Source organism: Nymphaea colorata, chromosome 2 (assembly GCF_008831285.2).
Source record: "Nymphaea colorata isolate Beijing-Zhang1983 chromosome 2, ASM883128v2, whole genome shotgun sequence".
Lineage (NCBI taxonomy): Eukaryota > Viridiplantae > Streptophyta > Magnoliopsida > Nymphaeales > Nymphaeaceae > Nymphaea > Nymphaea colorata.
The window spans coordinates 20,302,187-20,315,085 of NC_045139.1; positions in this window are offsets into that span (position 1 = coordinate 20,302,187).

Consider the following 12,899-nt stretch of genomic DNA (forward strand, 5'->3'; position numbering starts at 1 on the left):
ATTGAATAAATGTTTTGAAAGTTTTTTGCATTAAAAAAACAAAAGTATTTATTTCATACAAATATCTATAAAAGGAGGCTAAATATGTAATAGGTCTAATTTGATACAAAAGCTGACAGAAAAACAAATGTATAGCTCAGTTTTTCTTAGAAACAAGATAAGCTAGAAAAATATGGGATTATGATCCAAGCTCAAAACTAGATCCAATTGGATGTTATAAATATGAAATTTTGTTTTCCCAAAGTTTCTTTCACACGAATGTGCTGCCTTGTTTTTAAAAGGATTTTTTTTTAATTACTATTCAAAATGTTGGTCCTTTAAAAGGGCTATAGCAAAATATGGTACACATATTGGTGTTGCACAGGACCCGAAAGCACAATAACAACTTCAAAACGTGAGCTAATGCATAGTGGAATGAGATTAGGATTGAGACAACGACTTGGAACATTGTAATTGTATAACAATAATTTTTTGAGAGGTTTTTATAAAGCTGATAATTGTTTTGTGTACCAGCCATTCTACAAAGCTCATCAAATGTGAAGCAAGCTACTCATAGTCTTTCATGGAATTAAACCACCAAATCCAATATAGTTAAGCAAAATACAACCTATGGATGCTCTTCTAGCAATTTAAGTGGCTTGAAAACAAGCTTTTTGAGAGGATCTCACACTCTAGAGAAACAGAAATATTGTTAAGGGATTATCATTAAATGTGACATTGTTATTTTGTGCATTCTTTATTATTCTTGTTCAAAGCATTTGAAATCTTTATAAAATTGATCTGAATTGGTAGATGTTTTAGGACCTTGTGAACTTAATCTTTCATATAGTAAAGAATTACATTTCATACCATTTTTTATTTCAAAAACATCCTTCCAATTGTAAAAGTAATCAGTATGGTTGACAAAAGATGGATTGGCAAGGAAAGAACTAATCAATATTATTATCTAAGGTTTATGAATTTATTTTAGTACAATAAATATTTTTGCATTAGTTTTTCTATGTTACGAATAGGGTAAGTCTACAATATGTGGTTGGGGATAATTTCTGCACTTCTTTATCCAAATTAATTCAATGGTAAGCCAGAAGATTAGATGCTCATGTGTGAAGTGTAACAATTGTTCATTCAAGACCCTGAAAGTTGTCCTAGATGACATTGTTTGCCATGGGTTTTGTGAAAATTACAAAAATTGGATTTATCATGAGGACCTGTGAGGTCAGTAGAGCATCAGTAAGAACAAGTTCATCTTGACATCAAAATGATGCAGAGATTTGAGAAATGTTGGCTAATAAATTTTTCAATGGAACCACAAAAGTTGACAATGATGGAAGCAGTTTGAGTATTTCAATGGAACAAATGAATCAACAAGTATATTTTATAAACTTTTAGAAGATATTGAATAAGCTATATCTAAGATGCAAATTCTCACAATTATCGTCTGTTGTTTGGCTTTACCAAAATAAAGTGTTTAGATGTGTGGGGCAATAAAAGATTTACTATGTTGTTAGAATTTTTTAAAAGGACTAATACCAAATGGAAAATTTGTTGTCACTATCTTATTATGAGGTGCAAAAGGTTATTGGTGATTTAGGTTTCAAGGATAATTTGTCTATTGAATGTTGTATTGGAAAGACATCGCAGAGAAGAAGTTTGTGACATTGTGGTGCTTCAAGATGAAACATTTTTGAAAGTGAGAGTTAGAATAATAACATAGATATGGTATAAGATGAAAGAAACATAATTCCCCATCAAAGAGAGTTGGAATAATAATATAAATATGGTATAAGATGAAAGAAACATAATTCCCATCAAAGTGATGTCGCACTTTTCTCTAATTCCAAGGCTTCAAATGTCATTAATGTAATTTAAAATAGCTTAAGTTATAGCACATGGCCAATGATTCTCATACCATATAATTTGCCTTCATGGTTGGTCATGAAACGAGACAACATAATATTGATTTTGTTGATTTTTGGTCCATCAAGTTTTAAAAATGACATAGATACCAATTTGCAGCCACTTGTTGATAAATTGCAAGAACTATAGTTTGGAGGGAACACTTATGATACTTCAAAAAAAGACATTCAAAATGTGTGATGCGCTATTGTTGACAACCAAGGATTTTCTAGCATAAGCTAATTTATCAGCATGTCCTCAATATCAATTTGAAACCAACTCTATTTGGTTGAAGAACAGTAAAAAATTTTGCGTGGGTCATCATAGATTTTTACCAATTGATCACGTGTTCCGCTTTCTAACTAGTTGAAGAACAGTAAAAAAATGATGTTATATGGATCATCATAAATTTTGACCAATTGATCATGTGTTTCACCTTGACAAGCAGGCTTTTGATGGAACTATGGAACTACGAGGTGCTCTCATAACTGCTTATAATACTGACATTCCTTTGTATGTGCAATATTTTACAAATGTGTTTAGTAAGAAAACTAGACGAGTTCAACTACGACACTTGACATTGAATTGGAAGAAAAGAAATATTGTATATAATTCGCATTATTAGTAGTATAATGCATTACAACATAAATTAGATGTAATGCACATTAAGAAGAAAGTTTGTGATAATATTCTCTATACATTATTGAAAGTAGATGGAAAATCTAAAGATTCTTATATGGCCAATTAGATCTAAAGAAAATGATTATAAGATATTCACTTCATACAACTAGGATGTCTGGTTCCGATAAAGCTCATTAATCAGCTACTTCATTTTCAACAATGACCAACGATGAGAAAAAAAAGACATTCAAAAAAGTACTGAAGACACCCAAAATTTGTTATTTTTAGAATAACCATTTTACCCCTCTCAATGGAGATTTTGTGCTGACTTGATCAAAATATCTCAATTGCATAGGCCAAGGATCACACGAACATCATCATCCAAATGTTAGGGAGTTGCAACCAGATCAACAAGCCTGCTGCTGGTTAGAAAATGACCATTTTTCTCTTGATTGCTCTCATTTTGCCCAAATTTGATCCAATTTTCATAAAAAAGCTCTAGAACCTCTGAGAATTATGCTATTCCATTTCAACTATGAAAATTCTCACATTTATAAACCACTAAGAGCATCCCCAACCCATTTTTCAATTCACCTTTGGTCAAACTTTGCTCAAAATGGCTCATTTTTGCTATTTTTCAACAATTCCTTCACACTAAATCATATGCGGATCTCTAAAACTTTACGTTCAAACCATTTTTAGTGTAAGCAAACTCTTTTCAATGAAACTGCCAATTTCTATGGCTAAATTCCCACCACAACCTCCCATTTTCTTCTATTTAAGCTGAAATGAGCTTACTAGATCAGGTGCTTCACGTAATTCTTGGCACTGATACATTGATAGTTCCCGTGGAGATCACATTAAATTTTCTCAGTGCTAAGGGAGTAATTACAAAGTTATTTTCTACTTACTCTTCTTAAGCTCTTAACACCAAAGTCACACTCTCTCCTCCATTTTGAGTGTCTCAGCTAAAATTATCTCAATTTGGGGTCAGTTAGCTTGTACCAAGCTGGTAACATGCTTTTTAGTGTTAGAACTAACTACCTTTAGCTCTATTCAGATTAATTCATCCATAATCTAGTTCATCTTGCACTTCCACTCATTTCTCCTAAATGTCAGGAGCTCTCAACAATAGGTCAAACTTTTGAGTTGAAATTCTTACAATCTGGAACTCAAATTGCTGATTTATTTGCATCGATGTGATCATAAACATCTCAACAAGGTATTATCATCTTTAATTTAAATACAAAACCATTGGATTATACAATTCATCACTGCGATCGAGTGTGCACTATCTTGGCCAAATCCAAACATCCAACTTCTGGCATAAAAGCTAATTTATTATCAATCTGAGATTCCAATTTTCAATCCCGAGCACATTGATGGAACTTAAAATCAATTGAAGAGAGTATCAGTGCATCCGCTTCTCACAGGCAAGGTAAACTCAATATTTCTCATTTTACTCTTAACATTTTCAATTGCAGCTTGGTCAATTTGAAAAATTCTAATTTTTCAAGGGCAAATGAAATCACTTTTTCCATAAAATTTACATGAGCACATATTTTCACATTGTCTATGATCCTACAAGGTTTAATGCCTAGCCTAACTCGCAAAACATGGTTTTTCACTCGAGGCAAAATCATCATTTGGCAAAATGTACATTATTTTCATAATTTTATAAGTTTGTTACCACATAAACATAACTTAAATATTTCATGCATCAAGACTTAGCCTGGTATGCCTCATGCAGAGGTTGAACCCACCTTCAACCTAGCTTGGAGTCAGTCAGCTCAGTTTGACCTAAAACTGAAGCCAGTTGACCTAAGCCCTATTGGACCTACGTCCAACCTAGGCCAGACCTAGAGCAAGCCTAGGTCAACCTCCTAAAACTGAGCTTGAACACATTTGAGTCCACGTCCTACACATGAATCTTGGATCCTGAATTTAAACTCCAAATATGCAATCTCGCTCTATAATCTATATTGTTTTAGATCTAAATCTCAAATCTGATATCCAGAATCATTTTTCTTGATCCAAAGTAAGATCTAAACTCTGATCTAAATCCAAAATACAAATCCATGCCTAGAATTCAGAACACGAGAGCAAACATCAGAGAAGTTTTGATTTGATCTATCTTGAACAGGGTTAATCCTAGCCATCCATTTCACGGATGCCTAGGGTTTTTCATATTTTTCAAAAGCCAACCCTATGAGTGCCGCACCCACTCCAATTTTCTTGCTATTAAGTTAAAAATTTAAAACTATCTTATAAAATGTGGGCTTTTTATTAGATTTCTAAGCAGATCTCAACTGTTGATATGTCTAACACATCATCAATACTTGTTTTCATTTTTTAAAAGTTGAATTGGGTAGAATTACCTGAAAATCAGCCAAAATCATCATATCTAGCATGATTATTGGATTGATTCATGTAATTAATTTTGTCACATTTGGAAATTTTCAATAAAATTTAGTTTAAGAGATGTTAAATTTTAAGTTTGCGAAAATCAGACTTGCTGTCCTAAGTCTGATTTTTGTGTAACTTTAAATGACTATATCTCTCAAACTAGAAACTGTTTTTGCAATCCATTAAAAAACCTGGTTTTGCGTATGTGTCTAGTGTGTGTCTTCCAATTTTGATGTTTTTCATTAGAATTTGACTTCTTTATCATGTCGATATTATAGATTCGTTTTCCCATCCAAAATTTTGTTTTGAAAATTTCTTGAATTGAGTTCTGTATTTTCCCATCTCAATCTAGAGGTCCAAACTGAGTTCTGTAAACGCCAGAAGTTTTTTGTAGTGTCTATTTCTTTTATCTAAACATTCATGTGATTTTAAGTTGATTCGACCCCTCAAGTCAATGTTGTGCTCTGATATGTTTTCTGTAATTTTTGCTCAATGTTGTATTTTTGCTCAAAGTTGAACATTCATTACTTTTTGTGTGATTATTTTTTTTAGACAATTCAACATTCTTCTGTTTCTTCGGCATGTCATGAGTCTATTTCCAAATTTTGAGCCAAAACAAAGCTTTATATATCTTTCAAATAGGATTACATAGATGGGTGCCTATAGAAGAGATGGTTTTTAGTAACTTTGCTACTTTCTCATTTTAATGCTTAAAGTTCCTTTCAAAACTATAAGTTTCCGGATGTTCTCTACATATAGAGATTTTACCGACCAAATTTTAGATCAAGATGTATTTTCTAACCCCACTTTACATATCTTTGAAATTCATGATTTGAACTATTTTTCTATTTTTTGATTTTCTGTATAGAACTATTTAACAACTCATGTTTTCAAGTCCATATCATTTTATCTTCAAATGTGATTGGAAGTATGATATATACAAAGTAAGTATACCAAGTTTCATGATCATTAGACATCATTACATTAACGTTTTCATTTGTGCAACATGGGTTATCAAACTGTTTTGCCATTTTATGGTACTTGGTCAATTTTCTAAGTTTATTTGCAATTTGTTATTTCTTAAGCCACTTTGCAAACCAATAACTTTTTCATCTTTCATTACTTTTCTGATCTAAAAGTCCTACTATTATGCAGAAAATCTATAGAATACATTTAAACTCAATCTAAGTTGTCAGGATATGTTTTGAGCCATGCGAAATTCATAGCAGTAAAATTGTTTTCCGCTCTGTTTTTTACAGAAAAATCTGTTTCATGTGTCGGATTTCATACTTAATATATTTTTGTAGAAAACAAATTTTTCTGATTTATCATTGGGCCTGATTATTTGATATGTGAAGATTTTTTATTCAAAATTTCATGAAGACCGGATTCCATTTGTCTATCTTTTAGGACTATCAAATTAGCTGCAAATAATACATACTAGTTATCTAAGATAGCGAAATTTCTTTTTCCCACATAGTTATAGATTTTCCGTCTGATTCTTTATCTTTAACTTAAACATTTTTTACTTTCTTTGTGGAAAAATTCCAAATTGACTTGGTTAATCATGTGAATCATCATTTTAAAGTTTTGAAATGTGTTTATTTGATTAATTATCTTCATGCATCATTAAATGTGTATTATTTAAAAATATTGCATTTGGACTTCAATATATGAATTTAGGGTTTTGAATGAGATTGCGGCAATATGACATTCTCATTAAGCATGATTTATCAAGGGAAAGCCCTATTTTCAATCTGAATTTCATAATTGTTTCAAAATATCATGTCATTCATGAACACATATCTGTTTTGCTTAGTTTTATTTTCAATAATGTGGTTAATTATGTGCATTCATGTAGCTTGCTTTCATAATGTATTCTCTGATTTAAAAAATACACATAGATTAAGGTTTCAAATTAATCAAGTTAAGGTAATAAACTATACATATGCGGCAATATCTCATCTATTTACTTGACTGAAGTTGATTATATGAAAATACAGATTTTAGAATTATAGTTTTTAATGCATATTTTCAAACTAGCCTATTTCAAACATGTTCACATACAACCTAGATTCATTCAAAATTGAAATCTATTTCTTAGTGTTAAGTCTAACCTAAAACCATAGTCTTCTCTCAATATTTTAATCAAGACTTGACATTGAGTCCACAATTATGTACCAAGCTTTGAACCTTAGTCAGGATGAATCTATGCTCTAGTTAGGCTAAACCCAAACCTTAGTCAGGTTAGACTCAAACCCTAGCCAAGTTTAATCCAAACCCTAATAAGGCTAGACGTATGGATCTTGGAGGAATTGGACTCAGATCTCAATGAATTGGATTTAAATATCGAATATGAAATCAAGTATGAAATTGGATTTGGATATAACTTGGATCAAAGGAATCATATTATTGAACTTAGATCTTATGAGAATTGGATTTTAGATTTGGATTCCATATCAATCTTTGGTAGATCTCATGGCAACTTGGATCAAGATCTAAAACCCTTATTCTAAACTCTAGAATCCAAGCCCTGAAATTGGATTGTTATACCTCATTTTGGATCTAGATCATGTATTTTGGATTAAAGTGTCATTTCTAAATTGGATCAATCCTCATTAGGATTTGAACCTCATACCCTACTAGAAAAACCCTAAATCTAAACTCTCTCTAGATCAAATACTGAATATTTGGATCATTCTTGATTGTGTAACGAATCTAGTTTTGCATGCATTCATATTAGATTTAAGAATTAACTCTTGCATGGGTCTGTGATGATACAAATGATAAGCTATGTCACTTGATTCAATAATTCTTAGTTCATGCTCTCCAATTTCTGACGATCCACTTAGATTTCAAAAATTTTACTACTTCAAAATTCAAGACCCCTTTTGCATTTAGGTTTGACGACAAACACACTTTGGGACCTTAAACACTTAATCTAGTCCTTGATCTAATTACCCTTGTTAAAGGCGATAGAAACAATTAGATATTGTACTGACAAGTTGAGTCCTATCTGTCCTAGATTCCCGCAATAAGAATACAGAGGTGAGTAATTTTCCATATAAATGGTCATGATGTGCAAAATTGCAAAATTTTGCATGGCAATAATATTTCACAAAGTTTGCATTTAAAAGAAATGAAAATAGCAAGTATTAAAAGCCATCATTCTCATATTTTGATGCACTATATTCTTCCGCTAACTATTCAAAGATTATTGCCAGAAGAATGTTATCTTGACATTGATACAACTTTGTAGGTTCTTCAAGAAGTTATGTTCAAAAGCTGAAACTAAAAATAACTTCAATCATTTGAATGAGGACATTGGTATGATATTATGCAAACTCGCAAAGATTTATTTGTTTACTTTTTTTTTAATATCATGATGTATTTTGCCAGTGTAGTTGGCCAAAAAAGTGATTTTAGGGGGACCTCTGCAGTATTGATGGATGTATCCAATTGAGAGATAAGTACCGATTGTAATAATAATAATATTATTATTTATATATATAGTGAGTGAATGATGATATATATATATATATATATATATATATCATGTTGGATTGCACAGGCCAGGTTATATATATATATATATATATATATATATATATATATATATATATATATAATGTGCATATTCCTTTTTCATACATGTATAGCTATCTTATGAAGTTAAAGTCGTGTATGAAGAATAAAAGTTGTTGCGAAGGTTTAATTGCAGAAGGCTATTTGATAAAAGAATGTTTAACATTTTGCTCCAGGTATCTACATGATTTTGAGAGCATATTAATTCAATTTGCACAAAATGAAGATGGTAACAATGAGAATAATGAAGTGACACCTACTATTGTGAGAAAAGGATGCCCTTTAGGAAATGAAGAGTTAGTTATGATTGATGATGTAATGTTGAATTAACACACATATATGTGCTATTTAATCATCATCTGGTGATACCTTATATTGAGTAAGCTTGAATTTCATTGTCATTTCATTATTTTGTTTGAACATATTTCTCATAGAAATAATCTTATAATGCTTTTAAGACAACACATAAATTCACGAGATGCAGATAGAGCTCATAGAGAAGAATTTTCTAGATGGTTTAGAGAATATGTAAGTTGTCTTTGTTTTCCATTATTATTCTGTCATATATACAAATGTTTAATGAGGTTAAATTTTGATGATAATTCTTATGAATTCTTATAGTTGATCACTACGCTGAATCACAAAACATACACATTGTTTTGGTAAGATTTTATACATATGGGTTTTTTATTTTATGCTTTAATTCTGACTATTCCCTTTTTGTGAATAATCAATAGAACACTCATTTTTGTTGCTCATCTCCTTAGATTGCACCAATGGCTGGAACAAAAGAAGAAATACATCAATGTTGTGTGAATCATTTATTAGAAGAAATTGTTCTTGACACTGAGGAACAAACAAATGAACCACCACTGGAGATTGTCCCTGACATAGAAGAACAAGATAGTTTGTCATCTGATATTGCCCCTGTCAATGAAGAACAAAGTAGTGAATTACCATTGGTAGTCTATGATTATGAGGATTTAGCCAATGGCAAACCTCAAGATTTTCTTTCTCCATCTTGACAACCAAAAAACCACACTATTTCTCTTAAATTCACTCTTAAGTGGTGCAGAGGTCCTTGTCCAAATCATGGAAGGACCAATGTGGTTTAGGTTTTAGGCCCCTACCAAAATAGGCATAGACGTTTTGGTAGAAGATCTGTAAAAGATATTATTAATTTTCCATGCTCTATGCTGGATTTTTAGCTTGAAGAAGGACATGTGATAGGTTATGTAGGTGATGAAGAAGTTGATATAATGTAGCTTAGCAAGGATTTTACATCAGAAGAGACCATTGCAAGTCTTTTCCCTCTTTGGACAATAGTAGTTATATGGAGATTACACCCCTTTGTGTACCCTCAAGTTGTGTTTGGCAACCTTAGATCTTAAAATATGAGGAGATTTGAACTCCGAGGATCTTAGGCACTCAGTTTTAGATCAAGGGTTCTGACCATGGATTTGAGATTCCTTGTTCGATCACATCATAAATAGAATTAGGGGTCTAAGATCAACTGTTCATTACTAAATGATAAATGAGGATCTTAAATTCAAACTTTCTTAACGATTGATAAGTACATAAAAAATGAGATTGCAAGAAAACTACGTTTTTTTGGTAGTCAAAATTGTGATGCAATAACTACTAGTTCACATTCAAAAAATTACCAACATTTTGCATTAGATCATTCGTAAACATTTTTAACTTGAATTGGATCATTTATTTCTACCAATGGATACTTTTGAGGACCATAGGTATAGTGAACACCTCAACAAAAGTGTATTTCATCTACAATGAAATCTTGGTCTACAGTGACAGGGCTATTGATATAATGTACATGGTTCTTCTCCATTTGCTGTAGAAGATCTAAAAATCTCTTGCAATTCTTCAAAATACTTACAACATTTTGGATTTGAATCTTTCCCTTCTCAATAAACCTCTGCAGAAAAGGTAATTTCATATTTTTTATATAGCATGCTTATTTTTTGTGAATGCACATAATGTAATGATGATAAACTAAATGATAAGAGACATTCACCTTGATATACTCATCCAACACATTCTTCTCTACTGAAAAACACTTGTTGGCATTGTCCCATCAAAAACTACTTGTGTTCAACAACTCCTTGCACATGCTTGAGTGGCCTTCAAATGTTTTACATGGTTTTTTAATTTATCATTGAAAACATTGGTCCAAATTTTGACTGCATTTTCCTTGCTATATCATTCTATCCTTTATGTGTGAAACCACCTTGGAGCTTCCTCTTTTTTATGTCGACTGTTCAAGTGTTACTTGAATGAAATAATCATGCACAGTCAACCATCTCAAATTTTCATTTTTCAGCTTTAGAGGAGTCCATATCTACATCATAGTAAATAAAGAACAAATACCACAATCATGATTCACATTACAACTAACAAATCTAATATGACGAAAGCAATGCAAAAAAACCAACACCTGCTAAAAGTTGAATGAAAGTGCTTTTTTAGGATGCAAGTCCAAGAATCTAAATTGTTGTTGAGAAGTCAATAGGAAGCAAGAGATATGTATTTATTAATATGGCTGCAAAATTATTTGTGGAAAAAAAACTCCATAACCTAAAGGCTTAGCTGGTGAAGGATGAAAAACTTTTCCTCGGTCTACCAACCATCAATTAACTAACAATTCAAGCTCGGAACCAAGAAGAACATCAACATTCCATTCTTTGGATCAATCCAAATTGAAATCAGTTATTTATAATAAGAACCCTTACTGAAAGCAAAACAGTGGTAAATTAATATGGCCAAGCAGTTGTCTCCAATCACCAAACAAAAGACACAATGTAAAATTCAAAACCCACTCAAGCCTCATTTTCAGTATCAATAAATTCATCTAAATAAATCTCCAATTACCAAATACAAGGCATACATAGCAAAAAAATTCAAAACCCAATCAAGCCTCATTAACCACAAATCCAACCTTACATAACTCAAAATTTTCACATTTATTGCAGTCAAGGCACAAATGAGGAATTGAAGTTTTATAGAGCTTTGGTTCCACTACAGATATCATAACTGACACTATATGAATTGGCATAAATTTAAATGACAAATGTATATCTATGGCAGTAGCACATACACACACATATACACATATATGTATGTGGCCTATGGTGAAGAAGAAGTACCACAACAAGAAAGCAAGTGGTTTATTCCATTATGCCAGGAAGAAAAAAAGTCGTAAGATAAGCAAAGCCATAAAAAGTTCTTAGGAAATTTTCCTTGAAGTTGTAAAAAATGTGAATGAGAAAAAACAAAATAAAATGCCAACCATGAGAAATTTAAGAAAGGCAGCAATATCAAATGGCAACAAAATCATTTGAAAAAAAAACATTGCACAAAGCCTAAGACATTCAGCAACATACAATAATTGAATCAAATGATTAAAGGGCACCAATAGTGAGAATAGGCTAGCAAATGTGGCAGCAGTACACAATAGATTTATCAACACGAAGTTAACAAACTATCTGCTAAAAATTGAACACAATAACAATAAAAAAAATTCAATAGAGTTGGAGGTCATCTGAAACAAAACAAAGGATGGTTAAAAAAATCCAAACACATCGACCAGCAATAATGCAGAGAAACACAAACCGCTGCAGGCCATATGAAGCACATGAAACCAATGATGTGAACATTTGTTTTGAACAATGCAAATAAATGTGGAAAGAAATCATGGATAACTAGCTTATCTCTGAAGGTTTTTTGCCTCACAAATGTCTTGGACCACAATGTTCTTTCATTGAGTATGTGGCTAGTAAATGAGAGGCCCTAATGTAAAGTTGTTTAGTCCGTTAAATTGATTGCTTGTTGTTGAGACCAGATTGTGAGGTGGCCACGAGAAGTAGCTAAGCTAGTGTGCTCCAAGGATGCCTTCTAGTTTGTCATTTGAAGAAGCTGGAAATAACTCGCAAGAACATGGTTTGGTAGAATTTATAGTTGTATAATGATATTTCTAATGAGTACATGGTTGGTCAATATGGAGCTAACCAGTCTTCAACCCTAGGAGAGAGGTTTCCCTCAGTGGTATTTGAACTATAATGGTTGGTGAGACAAGAATTGGGATATGCCTTATTGGAAAAAATTGTGTTGGAAATAGAAATCTAGAATTAAATGGCTCAATAAAGGTGACTTAAATGCCAAGTTTTTTAGTGTTATCTCTAGAAGAGACATTAGAAAAATAGAATTATTGCCATTAAGGTGAAAGATACCAAAATTAAATACCTAAACTGAATTCAGTAGAGTTTTTCATGGACTTCTTCAAAGATGATGGTTTATGGGACAATTTTCAAGGGAATCTTATGGAAGACCCTCAAGGAGGTGCAGAATTCAGTTTTTCAATAAGGGTAATGGTT